The following is a 27,396-nucleotide window of genomic DNA, read 5'->3' as shown; positions in this document are numbered from 1 at the left end:
TCACCCCGTGGAGATGTCTGACATGCACCCATTAGTGCACTGTTGTCCCCTTCAGGACCACGCCACTCAGCTCTCCATGACACGCTACAGCACAGCGGTCAAGGGCTTGGCTCCAGGCTCCAAATCGTAGCTCTAATACTCCCTGCTGTGTGACCTTAGCAACTTACTTAACCTTCTGAGCCTGTTTCTTCATCTGTAAAGGGGGAATGATAATAGCAGTCCCCTCATGGGGTTATTGAAAAAACCAAATGTTGAAATTCAAGCAAAGTATTTTGCTGCATTGCCTGGCCCATGGTGGACACTCAGTCATAAATGTCAGTTGCTGTCACTTTTGGTTGTCATCTTTATCATAGCTAGCATCATCACCTCTTGTTTTCAAAACTGGTCCGGCACCTGGTAGGTGCTATAGAAAATAAATATAAACTGAAGGCCTGATGTGGACAGTCCAATCTCACCGAAAGGCTGAGATATTCATTAAATTCTTATCTGCTAGTAACTATTTGTTGAATGAATGAGTGAGCCAGTGTGGATGGAGTATGACTCCCAGACTGGAATGACGTTGAAGAGTGGGCCCAGGCTCGGTAGAGAGCAGGCAGGAAGTTGCCCACTGTCTGTGGAAAGGACCCAAGACAGCACAGCCACATGAGGGCAGGAGGGAGGGGGCTAGGAGACCCTGAGGCTGGGCAGCATGCAGGTGACGTGGTGCCAGCCCCTTGGGGAAAGAATGTAATCACTGAAGGATGAGAAATCTGTCCTTCAGAACTCAATTATCTTTATGCGGCTGGGGTTTTCTGAAATTATTTCCTTTCTGTTCCCTTTCAGTCCTTAGCATGGTGTGCTGTTTTAGGGTTTTTTTGGGGAGAAGGAAGTGTTGTTTTTGATGTCAGCCTGTCTCAGCTGTTCTAAGGAGATAGGGAAAGTGACTGAACTGGAACGTAAATGGAGAGAATGCAGCCGAGTGATGACAGCATGGGCTTTGGAGCGAGACCGGCCTGCGTGCGATGCCAGCTGCTTCTGTGATTGTTTTGTGTCTCAGTTTCTCCATCAATAAAATGGGGATAAGAGGGGCTGGTCCGGGGGTGCAGCGGCTCACAAGTTCTGCTTTGGCAGCCAGGGGTTTGCCGGTTCAGATCCCGGGTGTGAACCTATGCACTGCTTATCAAGCCATGCTGTGGCAGGCATCCCACATAATAAAATAGAGGAAGATGGGCACAGATGTTAGCTCAAGGCCAGTCTTTCTCAAAAAAATAAATAAATAAATAAATACAAAAATAAAATGGGGATAAGCACAGTATCCACTGCAAAGGGCTGTTGGGAAGACAGAATGAGACCATGCGTGGAGAGTGCTTAGCCCCATGCCTGGCATGTGGCAGAGGGGACAGCAGAAGTTAAAGCCGCTGGCGGCAGCGTGATGTCCACAGGTAGGGGGCATGGAGGGAGCAGAGGGAGTCAGGGTCTGTGAGCCCCAAGAGGTAAGGGAACTCAGGAGCACTGAGAAGCTGGAGCACTGAGAATGTCCTCCTAGGGTGTCAGCTGTTCACCTGGAGGGCTCTTTGTTCTACGCAAATAAGGAAGGCTGTGTCTTGATCACCATTCGCAAGTATTTGACGAGGGGGTGGAGGGGAAATGGTGTAGGACCAGTCGATCTTGATATTTCTCCTTTCCAAGTCTGAGATTCTCTGATTCAAGAATGGGGAAGAGCCTGGGAGGAGGTCATATTATTGGTCCAAAGCAGAGCTGACCACACAGGTCTTGGAGAAGAGGATGTAGCAAGGCAGAGGTTACGAGTGTGGGCTCGGGAGACAGAAGTGGGTTCGACTCCTGGCTCTGCCTCTTGTTAGCTGTGCGACCTTGAGAAAATTAGCTGACCTCTCTGAGTCTCAATTTTCTCATCTGAAAGATCGTAACAATACTTACCACAGAGAGGTTTTGTGAGGATGAAATGATAGAGTATATGGAAAGTCCTTACCTGGTGCATGGAACGTGGTAAGTGATGGACTACTTACATTTAAGTAAAGTAATACTTATGATAAAATGATAAGCACTTCTTACAATAAGATAACTTTACTTACAATAGTAACGTAATACATCAAAACAACTTAACAATAACGCTTACGATTGTCATTGCTGTTGGTGAAGCAAAGTACAATTCCCTCGTGGTTTAGATTAAACGAGGTGGATTAAATGTGAAGTGGGGCGTGAGGAAACGCCACAGGCCCCAGCACTCAGGGCTGCAGAGTTTTGAGCCTCACATTTTAGAGACCCGTCAGAAGGATATGGTGCCCCACCTCCAGCCCACACATTGACCACGAGCCCTGAGAATCCGGAAGCTGCTTTCCCAGGTCCACGAGGGAGAATGTTGGTCCACTTTGAAACTCCTTCTGTCCTTTTCCTGATTGAACAGGCTTGTCTCTGACCCCACAGCAACAACAACAATGAGACAATAATAACAACAGCTGCCATTTATTTTGCATTTGCTTTCTTCTTGCCAACAACATTGTGTGATGCGTTCTCCATACGTGACCTGAGTGTATCCTCCAAAGACTTTTTAAGGTATCCCCACTTTACAGATGGGGCAATGGAGGTCAAATAACTTGCCCAAGGCTACAGGGAATGAGCAGAAGGGCTAGGATTCAAGCCTCATTAAGAAAGGCTCAGAAGCTCTTTCTCATTTAATAAGTGTAAGAGTAATATGAGTGACAAGCATCACCGCTGCTCCATGTTCCTTCTCCTCTGTGGCCACGGGCCCAAGGGCTCCCCACTTAGGAACATCAGGCTGAATGAAGGCACCATGATTTTACCCTGATGATGCTTCTCTTCGGCAAGGACTGGGCAGGGTGGAGTCTGGGAGAGTCATCTGGGAAAGCCTTACCCCTTTCCTCACTGGGGGGCCTCCAGCCAACAGCTCATGGAGCTCCAGGGGCTTGCTGTGGCTCTCCCAGGATCAGAGAAGTCTCTTGTGTGAACAATTCCTCACCTGGTGGGGCTGCCTCCTCCTCTAGGCAGACCTGACATCTGGATATTGAAGGATCCCAGAAGTGGACGTCAGGTCATAGAAAAGTCAGGGACAGCGAGGAAGGACCAATTAGGAAATAAACAGTACCTCATCTCCCCACTCTTGGTCCCTGCCTAATGCTTGGGCACCCCAAACTCTGGGTCCCAGAGAGCCCATTTCTGTTGAGTAGAAGGACTGCTGGGGTTGGCTTCACCAACGCCTCTCCGTCCATGTGCTCAGGCTTTGCATTTATGGTGTATCCTACCCCCACCATGCCTGCTAACTGGTAAGGTTGGCAAGGCAGGGCATGCACTCCCTCCCTCCTGTGCACAGGGACTGTACCAAGAGGATCAAGGCCAGACCTCACCCTCTGTAGCAACCATCTCCCCTACCACCACCACCATTTACCGGCTTCTTGGCCAATCCTGGTCTAAGGCAGGGGAGGGTTGGGGTCGGTCCTATCTTATCCTCAGGGTCTGACACTGAGGGTCACTAACCTAATCAGTTGGTCACTAACCTAGTGACCCTGAGATCCAGCCTCCCTCGTGACTCCCAAGCCCACATTCTATGTGAGGCCCCTAGAGCTGGTGCCTTCCCGAGGTATTTCCTGTCTTATTCCTTGTGCCTTAACGTGTGTTTCTTGATCCTGCCCTTGCTCCAGGCACTCGGGGCTCCTGCCAGTTATTCCCAGAGCTGGTGAGTGCCGCTGGACCACAGCCTGTCCTCCTGGACCCCTGCAACAAGCCCGCAAGAGTCTGACTTCTGGCCCGCTTGGATCTCAGAAGAGGATCTGCCCCTGGATTTCCCATTCCTGGGCCCCACGTGCCTGTCACCACCTCTAGCTGCCTGAATGGGCTGTCCACATGCTGACAGTATCGTGGGACTGTGACCTATTATCTTTCCTCCAGACTCCAGGGTGACTGGTTCTGTCTGCTAGATGGACCCCTCCCCTTTGGGGCTGACTAGTTCCTGGTCCCATCCCCTCCTGGCCTGCCCTGTCTGGGTGCAATGAAAACGGCCACTTCTGGCCTTGTCCCAAGGCTTCCCACAGCCTTCACCCGAGTTATTCATAATAATGGCATTTTCAATAATCATCACATATTCATTCAAAAGGCTTTTACTACATTCCCTCAACACGCCAGCCTACGATGTTTGATGCCGGCTATTCAGAGAGAGGAAAGCTTTATCATCTTTGTGCTACTGGAATTTTGTTTAGTGGAGAAGGGAGACACTCAATAAACTGGCAGACAAAGAAACAGAGAAATATACTTTGGCAAATAGTGATTATCTTGGACAGAGAATTATGGGGAATTTCACACATTCCGAGTCACACATTTCTGTAATATTAGAAATTTTACAAGTATGCAGTAAGCAGTGAAAGAAATAAATATTATAAATAAACAAAAGAATATTTGTCATTCAAGTCTAAGACTTCACCCTCCCAGTCACTGTTTCTAAATCAAACAACTGAGTATATGGTGATGCCATTTATGGAGATGAGGAACACTGGAGTGGAATTAGGTTGAACTACATACAGTTGCTACATTTGGAGGGCAGTAAAGATAGTAATAATGTAGCTAAGACTTAGTGAGCACTTGCTACATCTCTGACACCGTGCTAATTGCTTTAAATATATTTTTCATTGAACACTGTAGGCATTATTATCTCCATTTTCAGAAACTAGAGTTTAGATTAGAACAAATCACTTGATCACTATCTCCCAGCTGGGAGGCCAAGGAGCTGGGAGGTCCTTCTGTTCTTCTGGTCCTTCAGGTCCTTCTGTTCTCAGGCTAGCAGGTCTCTTTCCCTTAGAATTGCTGTTTGCATTAGGGAGTGTTAGCACATCATAGCAGCTCCGGTGAAAGCCTAAAGTAGGAGGCAGCATGTAATCTTCTGCTCCGCAGGTGAATTGTTGAAGTGTATTTTTAAACCCCCATGGGTATGCTGAGAATCCCAAGGAAGATCATTTAATAAACAGAGTGACGGGGAGGCAGATGAATTTATTTTTAGCATCTCTCTGTACAGAGAAGGGACCAGAGGCAGAGAACAAGAAATTGCCCTGCATGTCAGGAACTGAGAACAGGGGAACTGGAAGCTCTCCAGCCCTCACTCCCCGGCAGGTCCCCATTAGAACAGAGCCTCCTCTCCAAGATTTCACAGAAAGAATCCCACAGGGGCACCCACAGGGGCACCCACAGGATGCTCATTGCAAACACAAAACTGAGAAAACTGCGGCCACGTCCTTCCTGGAGACACTGGATGAACAGATGGGAGCCCACCCACACAAAGGAATAGTATAGAGCCATTTCAATGACTGATGCAATTTTATTTGAATTGACATGGACCCATGCCCACAAAATGTTATTTAGAGAAGCAAGCAAGTGTCAGAACAATATCATATTATTTCATTTTTATAAAAAGTAATAATGATATGTGTGAATGTACGCAGATACACAATGAGCATATATGCATATTAATATCTATGCAAAATGCTAGTACATGCAAAGAAAATCTGTGGAGGAGAAGATGTCAAAATGCTAACAGGAGCATGGGAGAATTTCATGTTTTAATTGTACATTTCTGAAATGCTAAAATGTTTATAAGAATAGCTTTGATTTGAAAAAGAAATGACCATTAAAAAGAAACAGAATAATCTTATGCTTCCATGCTCCACCCCCACCATGCCAGCAGGAGGAGCCTTGGGGAGAAGAGGCTGCCTCCAGTCCCTCTCATTATCCTACCATGTGTCAGGCCATCTGGCCCTAAATGTCAATATTAGGCCACCTCCTTATCCTAGAAAGCCAACAGGACCCAACCGGCTGGTTCAGGAGCTAGGGACAAGCTTGAGAAGATGCCAGCCCCTCCTTTTCCCATCTCCATGAAGGTGCCCTGATTGCTTTCTCAGAGCCGGGATTCATGGGGAGCATCTCTCTTGGCTGTTTTCTGCAGCTGAAAAGACATTAACTGAAGATTTCTCACTCATTCACTCTTCTCCTTTCTAGGGAGCAAATGGGTGTCAAGGCCCGTGCCTAGATACACATGTGCACACAGCATACAGACACACACTGATACAAACTCACACGTGCACACACCACACGCAAGTGACCAAGATGAACAGCATACAACTGTTCAAACCCCACGTACACAAAACTACAGATGCGTGGCAACAACACACGGGCACATGCATGCTCACCCACCCACACACACACATACATACACACCACACACCCATCCAATTCTCTCCAGACTTGAAAGAGAGAAAAGAGGCAGGTGTAGCTCCAGCCCCTCCAGCAGGCTGACCACAGACCCTCCTGGACTTGCAGACAAGCTTTCTCTCCTCCTCCTCCCTGTCTACTTCCTCCCTCTCCTCCTCATCCTTTCCCTCCCCCTCCCCTTCTTCCCAGAGTTCTTCCCCCCTCCCTCCTCCTTCTCTTCCTCCCCCTCCTCCGCCTCCTCCCCTCCCCACCCTCCCGTCTGCTGCTGTCCCACCCAAGCTCTTCTTGTTTTTATTAATCTTTCATTTCTTCTTAGTGCTAGAGGCTCAATGATGCCCAGATACCAGCAGGAGCTGGACTACCAATTAAAAGCTGCCTGGGGCAGCAAGGAGCAGGTTTGACTACTTCTGCCCTTGGTCTGTCTATCTGTCTGTTTCCCACTGCCCGGCAAGCTGGCACCAGAAGTGCCCTTTCTCAGCAAGCAGCTCAGCCCCTAGGTCTGTTTGTCCAAGCTCTGCTCTCATTCCTTTTTCATAGGGCTGGCCTCTCCAGCAGCTCTGGCCATCTCCAGGTCTTCCCACCCCACCTCACTTCCACATTTAAAGGCGGGGTTTGGAGAGAGGAGGAAGAGGGGCCGGCAAGGAGACCTTTAGCGTCAGAAGGGGACTCCTACTGAAGACGTTTTTGCTGGGGTAGGTGAGGAGATAGATTTTTACATCTTTGTTCACAAGTTCCAATGAAAAGAGGTTTGGGCTGGTAAGGGGTCTTTCACTTCCACACTAGAGGCTGTTAAGATCCACGCCTTCATCGGCATCTCTAAGAAGTTTTGATTGATGAGTTTTCTGCTAAGGAGTCAAGGATATCAGATGGAGAAATGGAACTACGTATGCATGCTATTTGCATGCAAGCACCCTAGTCTGCTCACACACATCCACATTTATTGAGACTATATGTGGGGGACACAGTGTTGGGACCCAGGACCTGTGCTCTGAGTCACAGTTGAATAGGGGGACGGGTGTAGCAGATCCTGTCAGTGCCTCACCCCCAGAAGGCTGCTCTCTGAGAACCACTGTGACTGCCTGAGGGGTCCCCCTGTCCCCCATGGACTGCGCAAGGGCATTTCATCCCTGTGCAGAACAAGCCAGAAGTACTAGAGGATTAGTAGCCCAGGATGGATAGGCAGCTAGCAGACACTTCCCAGCTTCTTTGTCTCTTAGTTGCAAAAACTCTGAGGCATGTTTCCCAGAGTCCCCAGCAGGACTGAGCGCCAGGCGTCCCAGTGGTATTAGTCTTGATAACACACCCTTTACCACTTCCTTTGCTTCTCCGCCTCCTTTCCCCAGGCCAAGAGAATGAAAAATGGTGGTGACCAGAGTCTATGAGCGGGATGAGGTAAGGCGCCCTGGGAGCACACAGTGAGGAGACCCAACCCAGACTATGGGGTGTCGAGAAGGAGTGGGGTCGAGAAGGAAGGGCTGTGTGGCTGAGTGGCAGCAGGTAAGGGCAGAGCACTGGGCATGAAGTCTGACTCACTCCTTGCTCCTTACACACGGTACTTTAGAAGGAAGGGTCGGTCATCTTAAGAGACCTGAAATGAGGTAATGCGTGTGGAAGCACTCGGTAAACTGGCAAGCTTCACCTCGTGGGAGAAGTCATCACGAAGAAACGTGCCCAGGCAGAGCTCTGACTTCATCCCTTCTGCAGGGTCCATACTTGGTAAAATTACAAAATCAGGCAGTTTATCTTCAGAGCCACAGTTTCTTCTAGGCCCTTCTCCAGAACTCTGTGGTCCCATCATGCTATGAATGTTTTGCTTTCTTACCTCTTTTAAAATCCGCTCTAAGAAATACCTCTGATGCTTATCCTACCCATCAGGGTGACTTTAAGTGAAAAGCTTCCCTCACTGGTATCCCTGAGCAGCCTACTTATTACTGACCCTTCAACTCCCAGAGAGGCAGGGCCCTGAGCAGCTGCCTCCTTGGGAGGGGTAGGGACTGGTTAATGGTGCCACACAGGAGGTGCCAGGGCATCCACGGTTCTTCCCAGTGGGAGACCATTTCCAGCTCAAATCCCAACCAGGAAGTGACTCTTCTCACCAGAAGGGTCGGCAGGAAACCTCCCCTCCACCCCTCTCTGAGGGTGGATAGAAAGCTCAGGTGAAGAGAAAAGCCAAAGAGAACAAAGCTCTCCCTTGTTTAACAAATAGAGCCAGCAGCCAGCGCTGGGTGAGCTTATTCGAGGGAATAAAAACCTCCGAAAAAAATCAATGCAGAATGATTATACTTAAAGAGCCCTTGGAGCAAATGCATTAGCAGAGATGGAGAAGACTCTGTAAATAGCAACAAGGTCCCCAGAGAAGAAGTGACCCTAACAGGGACAAAGGTTCCCCACGTACGAGTATTCCTGAACGTCCCCTGCCCCCAACAGGGGAATTTTTTTTGCTTGTGGGGTCAGATCTTGGCCTCCTTTTCTTGCTGAAATTTCAGTTAAAGGAGGCAGTGGAGAGAATGCTAAGGAAGTTGGAGAGGTTTTTGATCTACACGAGTAAAGACGTAAGGGAGCAGGGTGCTGCCATGGAGGCAGGCTGAGGACTGAGGGAGAGAGTTTGGGGGTGCATGATCTCTAGGAAGAGATTATTTAGAAGAGCAGCAGGAACAAGGAGATTTTTAAGAGATTTTCTTTGAATTAGGAATGCACACCCACCTTTTGCATTTCATCAGAAGCCAAGCCAAGCATTGAAACCTGTTTAATTATTGTTTGGATGCCAGACTCTTGTTTCTTTGAAACTGAAACTACAAAACACCCCACGATCTACCTGGATTACTCAAGCGATCCTACACAGTGAGGAGGGACTGGAGATGGCGTGGGAGGCAGATAAGGATCAACAGAGGCTGGAAATGGAACTCAGACCAAGCTGGCAGCAAGATTCTTCCCGTGGGTGCACTTTTAAGAGCTTTCATCAATTTCTTAGCACAGAGATGCTGCATGGGCCCTCAGGGCCCCACTGAGGAGGTTCTGACTTTACCGTGTCTATGCACATCAGTGTTAATTACACAGTAAACTGCACGTGGTTCCCGTGTTCTGGAGTGTTAAGTCAGTCATTCTCCATTGTTATCCACAGAGCCCTCATGGGTATTGCCGTAAGAAGACACTGTTGCCCTCACCTGCCTGTGAGTGGCAGGTTTCAGCTGCTGAGAGAGGACAGCTCCATGGAGGCAGACCCCTTACAGAGCGTGGTATTCGGGAGGTATGTTTCATTCTGGGCTTGTTACACATTAAGCTTGCTCTTGAGTCCTTCCTTCAGAAAGTAAAAACTCTGCTCCTGGCTAAAGGAATGGCAGGCAACATGGATACCATGCGAGAGGAGCCCTCTTTAGGATGTGGAGTTACTAGCTTTGATGCTGAAATTATGCCTGATAGGGCGGGGTGCCTACTTCCCCACAGGGAATGTTGACCCTGTCCCCTTTCCTCTTTCTATAAGACAGCTGTTCCCTTGGGCCAAAAGAGTGACTTCCTGCATTCTTCACAGGATCCCGCTGTCTCTAGCCCCGTTTTCAGGCCAGCATGTAGAGATTTCTGTTCCTCTGCCCAGCACCTGCCTGTGGACAGAGCTCAGAGAGGAATTCTGAGCAGATTGAAAAAGTGAAAAAAAAAGGAAGAAAAACAGAGCCCTCTCTGCTGGTTTACAGAACATCAGCATGCAGCACAATGCCCCGTACACGATGCTCAGCACGTAACACAAGCTCTGTTATTCTGCACGCACGCGCACGCCCCTGAGCAATAATGCTCTCTGCCTCCATGGACTCCCGAATGTTGGTGGTGGAAGGGCCTTAGGGGTTCGACAGATGAGGAAACCTTATTCAGGGAAGTTCAAGGACTGGCTCAAAGCTACAGAGCAGGCTGTGGCTGACCCAGGAAATGAACTGCTATTCTGACTTCTTTGTCCACTGCTCTTCCCACTCAGATCATATATGGACGCACACAGTAGTGCAGGGCATGCCTCGCTTTATCATGCCAGAAGCTCCTCTTTTGGCAGCTGAATGGAATCACTCCAGGATACAGGAGGACTGAGGGCCCCCTTAAAGTTGCCAAAACCTCGCCCCTTCCTGGTTGGGCCTATGGAGCAGGGCGGTCAGGGATTTCTGGGGATGGGACAGTTCAAAGGCCAGGCAGGAGTGCCGTTAGCACCAGTTAAGTGGTACATGCAAAAGGGACAGGCAAGAGATAGAATAAGCCTCAGTCTCTTCATCTGTAAGATGGGCGTCTAACAGGCCCTATCACACTGGTGTGTGGGTAGGATTAGATGAGCCATAAGAAGGTCATCCCTACCTTAGTGCAGGGCCAATAAATTTACTATGGTTGTTAGAGGGCACTGAGACCTGAGGTGGGGCAAGGAGGTCTACTGTGATTGGGGCTCATAGCACGAGCCAGACTTGTGGCCATAAACTGCTTCACGCAGGAAGGAGGCAGGACTGGAACTCAGGCCCTTGGGGTAACAGGAAGGATCCCAGCAGTGACGGCCACCTGGCCGGTCTCCACACAGTGAAACTTGGGACTCCATGCCAAGCTCTGCCAGGCAGGGGGCAGAGGACACCGAGACAGCCCCCAGCCTCAGTCAGGAGTGGTTCGGGAGTGGACACTGGTCTGAGCTTTCAGCCAGCGGCCCCTGAGGATGCCGTGCAGCTCTGGAGAAGGCACAAGTGGGGACACAGGCTACAGACCCACCGACAGCAAGACTCTGAAGTCAGTTCTGACCTGACATGCTATCTGTGATCTCTAGTAGTCTGAGCACAGCCTGCCTTTCCTGGGTGCTCTGTAAATATTGGGTGAACGAATGAATCAAGCAATCATACAGGCCAAGGTCAAATTTGAACCCAAAGTTCTAAAGCCTTTATCCCCCCACTTTCCAGCCATCAAAGCTTCCCGTCAAAGTCAGCATTTCCTTTGCAGTACCCTGGCTGGCCCGTCAGCTATGTCTACAGCCTCCAGCTCTGAGCCTTGCGAGTATTGCCTGGGGAATATTAATTCCCATTTGATTTTCTCCCAAACACCTCAATTAATTGCATGATGCTGTCTGGTCAGGACCTTCTCTCCTTATAATATAAAACTGAGAAACGAACACCTCTGCGTCACATCCTTGAAATGTCATGCTCCTTCATTAATGCTTGACCCTTGCACGAGGTGGGACACCCTCGAGTCTTGTTGGAGCGTGGCTGTCCAAGGGGCAGGTCACGGGGCACCGTGCAGCCGGAACTCAGCCCAGACTGCCCGTGGCTGAGCACACTAATTGACTGGCCACTCCGGGCGCTCTTGGCAGCTCCAGCCACTGTGTGGATGCCCCAGTCACCTTCCCCACCACAAAGGACAGAGGTTTTCAAATTCATTGGCCATGACCCACAGTAGGAAATACATTTTGCAGAGTGATCCAGTGAGTATATACAGACGCTGTACTCCATCATCTCTGACACAGATTTTTTTCACATTTTAACCTCTTGGAAATTTGGATGGATCTTACAAATGGTGACATCTTGCCATTAATTGGCAGCATTTTTTTCTTTCTGAGTGGTACATAAAATTTTGTGTCTTCTAATAGATTGACTTTGATTCAGTGAAATATGGTATTTACATAACTGTAAAAAGGCTTTTTATCTTTACTATATGATGCTGCGGTATTTTCTATGTGATATTCTATTTCTTTTTATTTCCTTTTAATGCTGGTTACTACTACCCGTTTAGTCACTTCCCCACCCTCTCAAGGGTCTCCGTCTGCTATTTCCAACACACCGCCGTGGATACTGTTATGAACTGAATGTTTGTGTCAACACCGCCCCCCCCCCCCCCAGTTCATATGTTGAAATCCTAACCCCCAATGTGATGGTATTAGGAGGTGGGCCTTTTATGAAATGACTAGGTCATGAGGGTGGAGCCTCAGGAATGGGATTAGTGCCCTTATAAAAGAGGCTCCAGAAAGCTCTCTCACCCCTTTGCCATGAGGGGACACAGTGAACAGACAGCCATCTAGGAACGAGGAGGAGGGCCTTCCCCAGACACCGAATCTGCTGCTGCCTGGATCTGGGACTTTCCAATCTCCAGAACCGTGAGGAATAAACGTCTGTTGTTTAAGCTGTCCAGTCTGTACTATTCTGTTACAGCGGCCTGAATGACAAAGACAGGGACAGAGGAAGATGCTAGCGAACTCTGTGACTAAAGAGCGTTTTCAATAAAAGAGCGGACCTGAGATTTACAAGGATGGAGCTATTGGGCCAAGTGAGAAAGCTCATCATTAGGGAAGTGGGGAAGAAAGACGACAAAGAGCTTTGAATCAGACAAATCTGAGTTTCTCAACGCCAGCTTCCCTACTTACTAACCATGAAAATGTGGGCAAGTTATTTAAATTATCAGTGTCTCAGTTTCTCTTCTGTGCAGCACTGATCAGAGCTCCAATCATTCAGAGTTGTTGTAAGCATGAGAAGTGAAGACTGCAAAGCTTTGACCCACGGCCTGCATGTAGTAGGTGCCCAATAAACAGTGGCAATCAGGTCATCGGTCATGATGATGACAAGGATAACATAAAAGGAAGTAGCTCAATCAATGGCAGCTGTTACTATTAAATGTAGTAAAAATAGGGGCCAGATCCCGTGGCTGAGCGATTAAAGTTCCATGTGCTCCATCTGCTTTGGAGGCCTGGGCTCCCGGGTTTGAATCCTGGACTTGGACCTACTCCACTCACTAGCCATGCTGTGGAGGTGTCCCACATACAAAAAAATAGAGGAATATTGGCACAGGTATTACCTCAGGGCAAATCTTCTTCAAGAAAAAGAAAAAGTAGTAAGAACAGTTGTACCCAATGTGACATTAGCAGATGTAAAGATCTTGACAATTATCAATAAAATTGTAACCTATTTTATCCATTTAATTATACATGGCCTTGTCACTACAATTAAAACCCTGACTCTCATCTGATTCAATACTTGATGAGTCCACTGAAGGCACGTATGTAAGAGGCACATATGGGTCTCCACTGATGGGAATGCCATGGCTGAGTTGGTCTCTTGGGCAGGATCTCTAACTTTTGGTTGTACCTCTCATCACAAGATAGCTGTCCCAGCCTGTGGGCTCAGTCAAGCCTTTTCAATATGGCCAGATTAACCTTATATTTTATGTGTTAACATGTGCCTCCCATAAGCTGCTTTGCCGGCTCCCTGTGCCAATGCATTTTTCCTACAGCTTGTCCTTTCTTGTTGGGGACTACAGCCTGGTGACTACGTAAGCCCAGTGCTTTTGCTTGATCAGCCCTACACAGTTCCACTCCTCATCATTTCCCATCGTTCTCTTCCTTCATCAGGTTCCCTGTCAGTCTTTGTCAGCCGAGATGTTCATCTTGGTTTTGACATCTATTTGATCTCCTCTCTGATAGTTCATTAGCATTTCTTCTATCATTTCTCAGGATTATTTCACAGGATTCAGCCATTATACACTCCTTAAAACTTTTAAACCTTTGAATAACTGAATGAATTGCTCACAGAAGCATAACCTTTTTGGATTACATAAATTAACCCTTGGAAATGCATTCATTTATCAAGAATACTTTAATGAGCTGTATTAGGTTCCAAATGGGTGAGGTACATTTAACATTACGTGCTGAAGAAATTCTAAGTGTAATTTCAAAAATACAAAGGGAGTAAACACTCAGAGATGCACACATTTCTAATAAACAGATATTTCCAATCTGTCACCTATCAATGTCAACATCTGTAAATTAACAAGCATGGCTTTATAGAGAATAGTGGGTGCTTATGTGTTTCCTGGTTTCAACGAATATATGAAACAGACCTGGACATTTTTAGCTAGATATGTGGGAAGATAGATAGGTAGGAAGGTAGATAGACAGATAGACACATAGATAAAGAAAGAAAAAAATTGAAAGGTTGATAAGAGGGATAATCATCATCTTTTTATTTTGCATTGGTTTTCAGAATTAGCTATGAGAAATATTATTAGAATCTACTGCATGCGTTACAGGTCTATAGTTTGCAAAGAGCACTGTTGGAGTAATCGAATGCAGAGGCTGTCACCTCGGCAGCCTACTTAGCAACCCAAAGCCTCAGCCAGGGTCAATGCACTGGAATCCGAGAAAATGAAACTTCAGGACCTTCCATCACAAACAGCCACCTGGGCTTTCCCAGTAAAGGCAGCCGCTTAAGCTGGAACCAATCAATCGAGTCATTTGCTTGCTTTGCCTCCCTTCTTCTCGATAAAAACCTCCCCTAGCTCCGGTCCGCGGAGTGCTCCTAAGCACTATTGGTCTGGCGCTGCCCGGTTCGAATCAATGTAGGCTCAAACAAACTCTTGAAAATGTTGATGTGCCTCAGTTTATCTTTTTACAGCATCACCCTCATCACCTCCTAGCTACTCAGTAATAGAGGCGGAGTCGATATTCCCGGTTGACAGAGGTGGAAATGGAATCTTAGAGAGGTGAAGTGACTGCGTCCAAGGTCATGCCACAAACAAATGGCAAGTCTGGAACTCAACCGTTGAGTTCAAGGTCCCTTCTGCCATACTAGCCCAGCAGAGGTGACAGGAGGGAATGCTGGAACAGCAAAGGCAGTACTGTTCTAGTTCTTTCTGTGCAGGAGAACTGTGTTTCCTTTAGAACATAGAAGAGTTTAGAAGGACTCAGAGTCCTTGGCCCAAGCCTCTTTGGCCATCTCAGAACCAAATATTAAAACAAAACACTTGCTCAGTGCTAGGAAGCTCATAAAACAGAAAATCTTACTTTCCAGTTCTTTTGACCAGCTCTCTGGAGCCCTGAGCCCTCTCTTGCTTGTGAGTGGAGACACTGAGCTAAGAACTGGGCTGTCCTGATGCCTAGATAGATGTTTACTCCTTACTTACATCTGAACTACACAGGTCAGTGGGCCAGTTCCTGGAGAGTTCTGATGACGTTAACCCAACAGCACTATCTGTGGGTCATCCCCTTTGTGACCATCCACAACTGGGCGTTGGGGCCACCTTATTCTAATCTCTGATTGTCAAAATGCAGCTTAGTCCTCTCAGGAATAGGCCAGCCTTGCTCAATTAGTTGGGTAATCTTTATTGCGTTCCTGGTACATGTCAGCACTTCCTATTTTGCAACTGTAATTCACACAACACACCTATGAGGTTGTTATTATTCTCACTTTATAGACAAGAAAGCTGAGGCTCAAGAAGGCTAAGCAAACCCATCAGTGGGGAAAAGCTAACGCATGGCAGAGCTGGATTCAAACCCGCGTCTGCTGATGCCAAATCCCACACTATTTGCACTACATCAAACTGGTGGCATCAATCTTGTCACTTTTTCATTATGCACTTGAGTGCTTTCCTTTCAGACCTCTGGCTCACCAGAGATTTGGACCCTAAATTTTAAAGAGACCTTATCTTCCAAGTCAGTTCTTCTGACCATGAACAAGCAGCATGAGGAATTTTAGCCGCCGTGGTGCAGAGTTCTCTGAAGCCTGATACCGATCAGGAACAGAGGTAAGATAAGAGGTGTGTACATTACAGATTATGGCTGAAAGACTTGGCTAAGGAAAAGATTGCATTGTACTGAGAAATGACCTTATGCCAGGTAAAGAATTGACACTCTACCCATTGGCCAGATGCCCAGATGCTGGCATGGCTGTGAAAGTGGGCTTGGAATGGGCAGAGGAGGGGGCAGGAGAAAGATGAGAGAAGATATTGCCCCTAGCCCCCCTCCTGCACCGGGGTCCTGTGGGAAAGTGGAAGGAACTTGGAGCTTGGGGGTGCTCCTGGGAACAACCACAGCAGAGATACCATCAGAGGGAGAAGAGGGCCTCAGAGACAGCTGGCCTCTTCAGCTTCTGTGGTTTGCATGACCAGCCTTTATCCAGACCCTGGTTTCCTTGAATTCCAGGTATTGCAAACAGAAATAACAAAACCATGCCTCTTCCACAAATTCAGGTCTACTGAAAATCAGATTCCTTGACACGCTGAGATGAGACTATTAGGGGGCAGACAGCTCCTGAATAACAACTTCTGAGTATGGAGCAGCTGCAGTGGAGGCAAGGGGCTCAGAGAAAGGGGCCGTGTGTCTCCTGCCCCTTAAGTGCTTATAATCTGCAACCAGCAAGAGAACGGCAGAGTGACAGAGCGAGGTCGGAAGGCAGGCGAAGAGAAGCCAGCTGGAGCTGTGCTGGGAGGCTGATGGCGAGTATAGCAACGGGCAGAGGCAGGAGAGGGACAGTGTTCCCAGCGGGACCCCTGCTTGGGAATGGCCCTGAGGACGGAGCCCACAGGCCTTGGCTGTCTTGAATGGCACGTGAAGATGAGGAGGAAGAGTGTCATGAAAAGTACTTGCCTGGGGTCGCCTCAGCCCCTTGCTACCTCTGTTTGCTGATCTGCAAAGTGGGGATAGTAATCCCTGCTTTACAGTGATGTTGGGAGTATGAAAAGAGATGCGTATGTCAAAGGCCAAGCCCACTGCTTGGCTGAAAATAGATGTTCTACGAATGGTCATTTTCTGCATGCTCACTCAAATGGGCAGAAAATGGGTGCCTGGGCCTCCTCTCATGTACATTAAGTGGTCACTAAAGGGACCTAGGAGCCCCTCTTGGATACAATATGACGCCTCCACCCCACCCCACCCCAAGAGTCAGGCAGTGGTTCGCTGGGCATCCACACAGCCCCAGCTTCTCTTCTTCCCACTGCAGCTTGCAGCATAAAGAGGCCTGGGACCTGAAGATGAGGATGCAGACCAGCAGGGGCTGGGACCCCACTCACTCTGATGGCCTCTGCTCCACAATGTGTCTGTGTGGATGTATGTGTTGTACACACATAAGATGGGTCATGTGTGCGGGTGTGTGTTTATGCTCATGTGTATAAATGTGTATGCTTCTCAGTAACTCCAAAGCCTGGAGAATGACAGACAGAGGAGCAGCAAAATTAAAGCCAAAGATAATTGTCATTGATCCATCTACTTAATGGCCTGAAAATGCCCAATTAGAGCATGTGTGCAGTTGGCTGCTGAGCCAGAGGGCTGAGAGAGGCTCTGCTTTTATCAAGGTGCCCTGCGGATGGCCGAGGCTTGCTGCCACGGACCCCTTCCTGACTTCATCCCTGCTGGCCACTCCCTGCCTCCTTGGGAGGAAGATCCTGGATTCCTGGTGCTGGGGGGAGAGTACAGCGCCCTCCTCGCCCCCAACACACACCCCTTGTGGCCAGCTAGCCAGTAGCGGCCTCATTATTTCCCCTCTGAGCTGGGCGTCTGTGAACACTTACCATCATGAATCACCAGGTGCTGTATCCCCTGACTGCCTTCTCTTCCTTTTTTGCTGGTGGACTGAAGATGAGGTGAATGTAGGGTTATCAGGACGAGCCCAGTCCGGAAGAGCCTGGAGGGGGAGGCTCCATCTAGTGGCAGCCACGAGCAGTTCTGAGGGACCAGACGAGAACCAGACCCACCACAGATTATTTCCCAGCTCTGCCAGCTGTGTGACATTGGGCAGCTCGCTCAGTCTCTCTGAGCAGAGGCAGCACTATGACAAGTTCTAATTATTTCTGGTCAACTCCACTGCATCATCCTGGCCAGAGCCACCATCCTCCCTGACCTGGGTTATTAGACTTTGCTCTTTAGACTTTCTTGTTCACTGCAGTGTCCCCATCTCCTCCAACAGTGCCTGGTATATAGGAGGCCCTCAGTAACTATATATTGAATAACTAAGTAAAAGACCAACCAGGTGACTGCCTGGGGCCCCAAATCTGCAAAAGTCTTATATGAATGAGGGAATTTCTAAGCCAGGGTCATCCAGTGGGACCAAAGTAAACATCTTCCCACGAGGGGCAGCCAGCATTGCACAACTGCAGGGGTCCCATCTGAGTAGCATACAATAGGAACTGTGCCTCTGAAGCTGCCATGTGGGGGCCCAGCCAGACCTGGGTGGAATGGAGAGCTCTCAATCTTTGCACGTGAGCACGTGCTTGATGGAACTATGGTCTGCGTAAATTATCCACTGCATATTTTAGGGGAACACATGTTTGAAGGAATTTCATCTTCAGACACTATGAAACTGTATTGTTAAAGATATTGTGGGAACCCGTTCATGATAGAAACTCTCAGAAAAATAGGAAGAGAGGAGAGCTTCCTCTACTTAATAAAGAGCACATACAAAAAATCTAAGCTAGCATTGTACTTAATGGCCAAAGACTGAACGCTTTCTTTCTGAGATCTGGAGCAAAGCCCGAAGTGCACGCTCACCGCTCTTATTCCACACAGTGCTATAAGCTCTAGCCAGTGTGACAAGGCAAGGAGAGGAAATAAAAGGGATACAGACCAGCAAGGAAGAAATAAAATTACCCCAGTTTGCAGATGACATGATTGTTTACATATAAAGTCCCAAGGAATCTATAAGAAAACTTCTGAGAACTAATAAGCGAGTTCAGCAATGTTGCAGTATACAAGATCAATATACAAAAATCAATTGTGTTTCCATATCCTAGCAATAAACCCGTGGATACTGAAATTAAAAATAAAATACCACTTACAATTGCTCCAAACAGTGAAATACTTACAATCAAAATATGTACAGGACTTGTGTGTTACAACTATACGTGCCGATGAAAGAAATCAAAGAAGATCTAAATAAATGCAGAGACGTAGCACGGTCATGGATTGCAAGATTCAACATATCAATTCTCCCCAAACCAATATACAAGTTTAATGCCATTCCTATCAAAATCTCAACAAGATTTTTTTTGCAGGTATAGATAAGATTATCCCAAAGTGTATATAGAAAGGCAAAGGAACTAGAGTAGCTAAACCATTTTGAAAAAGGAGAATAAAGTGGTAAAGATTAGTCCACTCAATTTCAAGACTTACTATATAGCAACATTAATCAGGGCTGTGGCACTGGTGTAGGGTTAGACATATAGATCAATAGAATTGAACAGAGAACTGAGAAATAGAACCACACAAATATGCCCAACGGATTTTTGACAAAGTTGCTGAAGCAATTCAACGGAGAAAAGATAGACTTTTCAACAAATGATGCTGCAGCAAGTGGACATCCATAGGTAAAATGATGAACCTGGACCTAAACTTTACACCTTATACAAAAATTAACCCCAAATGGATCACAGGCTTACATATAAAAGGTAAAACTATAAAACTTTTAGAAAACAACATAGGAGAAATTCTTTAGGCATTAAGACTAGGTAAAGAGTTCTTAGACTTGACACTAAAAGCATGATCCACAGAAGAAAAAAATCATAAATCAGACTTCATTAAAATTGAAAACTTTTACTCTTTGAAAGACTCTGTTAAGAGAGTAAAAATACAAACTACGGAGAGGGAGAAAATATTTTCAACTTACACATTGGACAGAGGGCTAGTATTTGGAGTATGTAAAGAACTCTCAAAACTCAGTAGTAAAATAGAAACAATCCAATTAGAAAATGGACAAAAGACATAAAGAGACATTTCACCGAAGAAGATATACAGATTGCAAATAATCACAGGAAAATGTTCGACATCATTAGCCATTAATTAGATGCAAATTAAAACCACAATGAGCTATCACTATATACCTATCAGAATGAATAAAATAAAAAAGAGGGAGAACACCAAATATTGGTGAGGATGGGAGGATCATTCATACATTGCTGGTTGAAGTGTAAAATGCTATAGCCACACTGGAAAGTTGGTAGTTTCTTAAGAAAACTAAACATGTAAGTACCATATGACCCAACAATTGTACTCCTAGGTATTTATCCCAGAGAAATGAAGACTTATGTTGACATACAAACCTATACACAAATTTTTACAGCAGCTTTATTCATAAGAGCAAAAACTGGAGAAAACTCCTATGTCCTTGAATGGGTGAATGGTTAAACAAACTGGGATCCCTCACATCGTGGAATACTACATGGCAATAAAAAAGAACAAACTACTGAGAAACAAACAACCTGGATGAATTGCCAGAGAATTACATTGGGTGGAAAAAAGCCAATTCCAAAAGGTTAGACGCTGTATGATTCCATTCCATACAACATTCTCGAAATGACGAATTTACAGAAAAGGAGAACAGATTAATGGTTCCCAAGGGTTTAGGAGGGGTTGGGAATGGAAGGGAAGTGGATGTGTCTCTAAAAGGGGAACATGAGGGAATCCTGTGGGGCTGCGAATGTTCCGTGTCTTAATTGCATCAATGTCAATATCCTGGTTGTGATATTGCAGTATAGTTTCATAAGATGTTACCACTGTGGAAAACTGGGTAAAGACTGTGTGGGATCTTCTGTATTATTTCTTACAACTGCATGTGAATCTAAAAATGTCTTAAGATTAAAAGTTTAGCTAAAAAATCAAGAAGAATGAAAACTATAGACGTGATAAAATCTCATAGAACTACACACACACACACACACACACACACAAGAGCATGCAAAACTGGTGAGATCTGATAGAGTCTACAACCTAGTTAAATGTATTGGTCTAGTTAAATGTTAAATGTACTGTGCCAATATCAACTTCCTGGTTTTGATAACGTGGGATGTTACGTAAAATGATGGGGGAAGCTTGATGAGTGATAGGTTTATGGTTCCTCTCTGTATTAAATTTGCAACTTCTGCTGAGTCTATAATTATTTCAAAATTTTAAAAAACAGTTTTTTAAAAGTACTGAGAACAAGAACAACAAAATTTTTATAAGTACTAAGGCAAAATAAAATTCCAACACTCACAGTTCTGTTAAGGCAGTAAGCGCTCTTTTGGACGTGCATGCATAAACAGTCCTGCTAGTGAGGTCAACTGCAAATTTAACCGATTAGGACTCATAGGGGAGCAGGAGTCACACTCCCGCTCTGCAGCCTCAGGGAGCCTACACCACTCATCTCAGATCCCACGTGAGGAGAGCGAGGATTTGGATTCGCCCCTTCTGGAGCCCATGCTTGCTCTTCTAGACCACGCGGCAAGGTTGGGTAAGGCAGAGCGCTGTCCTCAAGGAGGAGGGTGGGAGGGGGAAGAAGACACCTGCTCTAGTTGTAGCCATGTCGCTGTGTGGACCAGTTACCTCAACTCAGTTCCTAGGTGCAGACAGCTTCTTCGTGCCAATCAGACCTCAAAGAAATGAGAAGGGTGTGACAAAAGAGATTGAAGTGGGGACTACAGTTCCCACACCTGGACAAACTGCTCTGGGAAGGTCTGTGCTCTGAGGCTGACACATCATCCAGGTGTGGTACGGCAGGCACCCCAGCATGGTGTGTGTGCACTGTGTGTGTATGTTCGTGTGTCTGTGTGTGTGTTTGTAGGGGAGCGCAGCTGTAACAGAGGGGCCTCCCTGCTTGCCCATCTGTAAAATGGGGAGGCTGCCAGAACTACTGTTTCCTTAGGCCCTAACAGGCTGCCAGAAAAAACTGGAAAGTAGGATATCACAGCTGATATTTTGGTCCTGGGACAAAAGGATTGACTCAGAGAGGTGCGGTGGAATGGGGCCACTCTCAGCCCTTCCAAAAGTGCCCAGGTGGGCAGGTGCCAAATCCGAGACAGGAGAGACTCAGGTGCTGACTCTGGGGATTCTGGCTGAAGGACAGCAGGACACGTGAGTGTTCTCTGATCACCTCAAACTCTTATTCAGGAGGCATTAACAAGAGCCCACATGCAAGGCGTGGCAGTGATGTGCCAGCCGCTTCTGAGCACTTTCTGCACAGTCTCCTCTAATCCTCAGAGCGACCCTAGGTGGGAGGCATCATTATCTTCGATTTACAGATGAGCAAACGAGACACAGAGAGGCCAAGGGTCTGGCCTAAGGGCACAGGGTAGCGGTGGAGCTGGGACTGGAACCTCCATCTCCAGAGCTCAAGCCTTTAAGCACAACTTTAGATTCCCCCCTTCTGTTGTTTGCCTTCCTGCTGACACATCCTGAAAAAGCCAGGGCCCTGTCTTATGGAGTTATTGTAAGGATGGGATAAGGCACTCTCTAGGAAGGACAGGACACTTAGTGGGGGATTGATCCATGCACTCTTTCCCTTCCTCACACATCCACAGGCTCATCAGGAGCCTGGGAGAGCTCGCTATGGCTTCTGGCTGAGGGTACAGAGGTCAGGAGGAGACTAAGAATTTACACAAGCAGAAGTGAAACCCAAGTTTGTTTCCTCTTCAGTGGAAACTCTGAGCAGCCATTTCTCCCCTAAGCACATGTGGTTGGGTACAAGGCTTGTCTTCCTTGGGTTAACAACTCCCCCTGAGCACTCTTGAATAGATATTCAGCTTTTGCTCAAGTGCACGACTTTTCCAAGAAGCCTTGTCCCTTACTTCTCCTGTCTTGTCCATCCTGTACAAGTTTACGTGTGGCTTTGCAAGGTTGCCCCTCTATTTTGGGTATGATTAGTGCTATGATGGTTGATTCCATTTTTCCTATCCAATAAAATAGGGCAATAATTAACAGTCAAGCAATGAATTGGGTGTTGAATGGTCTGTTCAATCCTCATGTAAAAAAAAATCTTAGCATGTTCCCTAAGTCTATAATGAAGAGAGACAATTTTTCTTTTTCTATGTTTCTCAAGTTGGAGTGGATATTAAACTTGGTGGTTCTGATTCCTGGTTCAAACTGTGTTAGTACTTATGGGTTCTTTCAGAAGGGAGTATTATAATGTCTATTTGCTCTTTGTTTTTGAAGCAGCATGGCCCAGTGGAAAGAGGAAGGGCCCTTCAGATGTTTGTAACATTTGCCCCAGCAATTCCAGTCATGGGATTCTTTCCTAGAAACTGAACCTGAAAGGGAAGAGGGAAGGAGAAGAAAGATTATGCTTGAAGATACCTATCACAATATTATGGAACTACAGCAAAAAAAGAGAGAAATTACTAAAATCTTCAACAATGGGATAGTTTTAAGTAAAGAACATATAATCTCCAAAAAAATGAGAATCACATTGACATCAGATTTCTCATAAATGATACGAAGCCCATGTTAATAGAAATAAGATCAGAGGCTCATTTCTTACATTAAATCATTAGCTTCTTGGTTTTCCATTATCTCGAGGCGTATCCTTGCCCCCAAGATTGAGAATGGCTTAGGACCAATCCATTTCCATTTCTGGAACAGAACTCAAAGCCGTCCCAGTGGGTCCTTCCAGGTGAGGCTCATCTGTGCCATTGCATTTCTTGCATATCTTCAAATCTGTCTGGTCTGAGTCTTTTCATATGCTGCTCTCTCTGTCTGGAATATTCTCCCTGCTCCTTCTTCAGGTCTCACTTTAGAAATCTCTTCCTCCAGGAAGCCTTCCTTGAACCTCCCAGCCTCCTTTTCATTCCTCCTCTGTGTTTCTATAGCACCCCATGCTCCCCTATCATGGATCTTATCACGCTGAGTTATAATTGTTTGCTTACTCGTCTCTCTAACAGGCCTGTTTTCCACGGAGCTACAGCCCATGGACAGGTTCTCTTACTAGTAACCCTGAGTGTTACTGAAATCAAGAGGGCGTGCAGAGGTAGGGTGTTACATGAGGGTGTGGTTGGAAGAGAGGGTTGTTCGGATATGGGAAAGCCAGACAAGGCGGTCTTGATGGTTCATCCAAATACAGGCTGGGAGCCTGAGCAGATATTGAGAGCAAGATGACCGAACCAGAATGATGAGAACAGGGAGGATGGGCAGAGCAGTTAGGAGGGAGGAGGTCTTGGAACATTTGACACAGGGGATGTGATATTGTGGTATAATAAGAAATATATATTCTGGTCTTTACCCTCAGATCCTGGTCAGAGCTCCAAAACCTTTGTAATTTCCTAATCTGTAAAGGTGCTAGGAACGTCTTTTGTTCTAATATTCAGTCTTTACCCCAGTCCCTGACAGAGATTTCCTAAATCCCTTGGAATTTCCTGGGTGATAGGAGTGGCTTTAGTTCTGATGAGGTGACTCTTGGTGGGCTCCTGGACGGCTTCAGGGTGGGCACTGGTCACCAGAAAGACCAAACCATGATTAGAAGCTTGGAACTTTCAGCCACCCCCCATCCCCTGGGCAGGGGCGAGGGGCTGGAGATTGAGTTAAAAATTCATCATGGCTACACAATGAAGCCTCCATAAAAATCCCTCAAGTGCAGGATTTGGAGAGCTTCCAGGTTGGGAACATATCGAGGCGCTAGGAGAGTGGCGCACCTGGAGAGGGCGTGGGGCTCCACATTCCCTCCCCCATGCCTTGCCCTATGCGTCCCTTCCACCTTGCTGCTCTTGAGTTGCATTCTTTTATAATGAACAGGTAACAGTAGTAAAGCACTTTCCTGAATTCTATGAGTCATTCTAGCAAATTCTCGAACCTGAGGACAGCGTTGTGGGATCTCCAGATTTATAGCGGATTGGTCAGAAGTATGGCAGGTATGGACTTGCGATTGGCATCTGAGGGAGGAGCAGTCTTGTGGGACTGAGCCCTTAACTTGTGGGATCTGATACCAACTCCAGGTAGATAGTGCCAGGATTGAATCGAACTATAGGACACCTAGTTGGTGTCAGAATTGGTCCGTGTGGGGAAAAAACCTCTATGCTCAGTGTCAGAAGTGTTGCTCCCTATAGAGAAGAAACAATAGTTTCCTGTAGGGGATGTCCCCTCTGGTGACATCTGTGATCCTCAGGGTGCTGTGTGACAGGGCTGTAATGGGTCTCCAGACATGGCCCGGTGTGTCCCTCAGCACTATTGGTAACGGACTCTGACATGGCAGATCTAGACCACCTCCTTACGAACCATGCTCATGGGTAACCCCTGCTGGTCTGCAACAGAGACCTTTCAGAACACCCATCCAGGGCCTTGCTTGGAAGGTACAGTGCACAGACTGGCTAAGCTGTGGGTCACTACATCTTCCTGGCTGGCTGGCAAACAAAGTCCCTGCTGCCTTTCTCCTCAAGTTTGACCCCATTATGACGATGGGGTTGTTACTTCTGAACAGCGGCCATGAGGTAGCCGGGACTGACCGACCCTGTGCCAGCTCGTCAAGTCTCAGAATCAAGCACTCAGACAGAACAAGAAAAGTGATAAAATTCAGCAGGACGCTAGACAGAGCATTGGGGTCCCGAGCCAGCCTCTTCCTCCCAGTTCTGTCTTGTGATGAGAATGAATAATCACCCCAATTACGAAGCAACCTAAAGAAGGCAAAACTACTTAACTAAATGAGGTGCTTGGGGAGTGGAAGGAAGAAGCAGTCTGCGAAGATTTTGGCAGAAGATTCTGGGCCATCTCCCCAGAAAGCTCATATTAAACAAGCAACATGGTTTTCAGAGCTCCTAAGTTGGTGGCTTCAGATGCATTCGGCAGTTTCTAGAAAATATCTGCTGCATAACCGTTGTCTCCGGGATGTTTAAAAAAGCAAATGCCGAATTAAACTTAGTTGGCATCCAACAGCGATCTAATAAAGGACATGATCAGAACATGGGGAGGCGTGCTGGAGCTAATCAGAGCACTGCAGACACATGGGGCCTGGCTGTCCTCTTCTAACAACTCCTCGGGGACACAATTAGCTCCTGCCGTATAGGAGACCTGCCCTACACCAACTACAGGAAGCCGATCCAGGGGAGCAAGAGCGTGACAACTTCTGTGGCAGCCAGGCCCAGGGCTGAAGGCCTGCACAGCACTCACCAGGTCCTGCTGGCCCCGCTCATAAAGGCTGCTCAAAGCCTGGGCTTCCATTTGGGCTCAGTCCAATTTGCTGCACTTGGGAGTGGAGTGGAGTGGAGCCCAGTGTGCAGTGAGAGGCAAGATAATGGGGTCTGTGTTCAAAACAAAGAGAGGTAGAGAGAGCCCCACGCTCGCCAAAAGTCCAGTTATCTTGAGCAGACCAGCAAGCGAAGGCTAGGAACCCAAACTTCCTTTGGCCAATGGAGCAAGTTCCTGCAGCCCTTCATGAGATGTTGGGGTGTGGTTTAGAGGAGCCAATCGGATACTGATTCTCCCTTATTTGCTACTCTCTGGAATGGGAGAGCAGGCAAGATGGCAGAGGTCCTAGTGTGGATAACAGAGAGAATGTGGCTGCGCTGGACGGGTGCATTGGCATCATATCTTTTACCTTCTGTGGCTCCCAGCAGCATTTTGTTACAAGAAGGTTGCCCTGCCTGACCCCCAAGACCCCTGACCCCAGCTCCTCGACTCCAGCTCCTTCTCAGTATTCTTGGACATCACCTCCCACTGCAGCCACAGGTTAAGAGCTGCACGGCTCTTGCAAGGCAACGAGTCTACCCTTAATGCACGAGCCTGCCCCACCTTAAACTGTGCCTCTGGCTTCTTAATCTTGATCTCAGCTTCTATCCCAAACATTTCACCAGGCTGCCCTTTACTACCAGGCTCCCCAGAGATTTTCCAGATGGACCCTCTGCTAGGTACACCCTGACCATGTTTGACTTAACTCCATGAGCAGATCCGAGCTAAGCTCCCATCCGTTCCCTTTGCTCGTGCTGTTTTCTGATGCACCCACACCTCCTTTCCTTTAACCTCTCACTCAGCCGGTGCTAAACGTCATGCTGTGCCAGCCTCCAAGAGCAAGCACCTTGTGCTAACTTGAGCTCATGTCTAGCAAGCTGCTGCGCTGATCTTAGGACCCTGAAGCCCAGAAAATAGTTCTTACACTTGTGAGTGTTAAGCCCTTCAAAAGGCAGACTCTCTGTGAGATGTTCCTTTAGCACAGTGGAAGACTTTAGACTAGGAGTTAAAAGGCCTGGATCCATGCTTGATTACCTCACCCAGGGCTGTCCCACTGCCCAACTTCAAGGACCACCATTTTTGTAGAATAAACACCAACAGAGCATCCTGAAGTTGTGTGACCAAATGGATCCACCTTCCCCTGCAAATCAAGTGGTACAGCCTCAGGCAAGACACTGAATGACTCTGGGCCTCAATTTCCCTGTTTGGTTCCTAGCCTAGTGTCCTTTCTCCAGGAGCTCAGGCAAGGAGTTCTTTAGAGAACAGTTGGGATTGTTATCTGAGCTTTGCTGTACGTCCACCAAGCATGGAGAAGCGGGAACTGATTTGGGGAAGTACTGGGAGAATTGGGAAGTTAAACCCTGTTGGTAGCCCAGTCATGCTCTTTGATTGGTGTTCGCTATGGCAACACACCCTGCAGCTGTTTGAGGGAAAGTCAGGCTTCTCTCTCCTGTCCCATCTCACTTGTGGGAACTGAGACGAGGTCTCTGGTGGAAAGTGGACCACTGGGTGGAAATAAAACC

The 27,396-nt window shown here is 47.1% G+C and overlaps 1 protein-coding gene and 1 long non-coding RNA gene across 2 annotated transcripts in view; one reads left to right on the top strand and one right to left on the bottom strand.

The window, feature by feature from the left end:
• The window catches only part of ASIC2 (acid sensing ion channel subunit 2), a 995,375-nt gene that overhangs the window by 557,450 nt on the left and 410,529 nt on the right, over window positions 1-27,396 (bottom strand). The window lies entirely within an intron of this gene.
• Window positions 6,730-9,458, top strand: LOC139074194 (uncharacterized). The gene is made up of 3 exons (XR_011523733.1): window positions 6,730-6,902; window positions 7,554-7,707; window positions 9,332-9,458. It is a non-coding gene; the product is annotated as an uncharacterized lncRNA (long non-coding RNA).

This window comes from Equus przewalskii, chromosome 10 (assembly GCF_037783145.1).
Source record: "Equus przewalskii isolate Varuska chromosome 10, EquPr2, whole genome shotgun sequence".
NCBI lineage: Eukaryota > Metazoa > Chordata > Mammalia > Perissodactyla > Equidae > Equus > Equus przewalskii.
The sequence above is the reverse complement of the archived record's forward strand: the minus strand, read 5'-3'. Positions and strand labels throughout refer to the sequence as shown.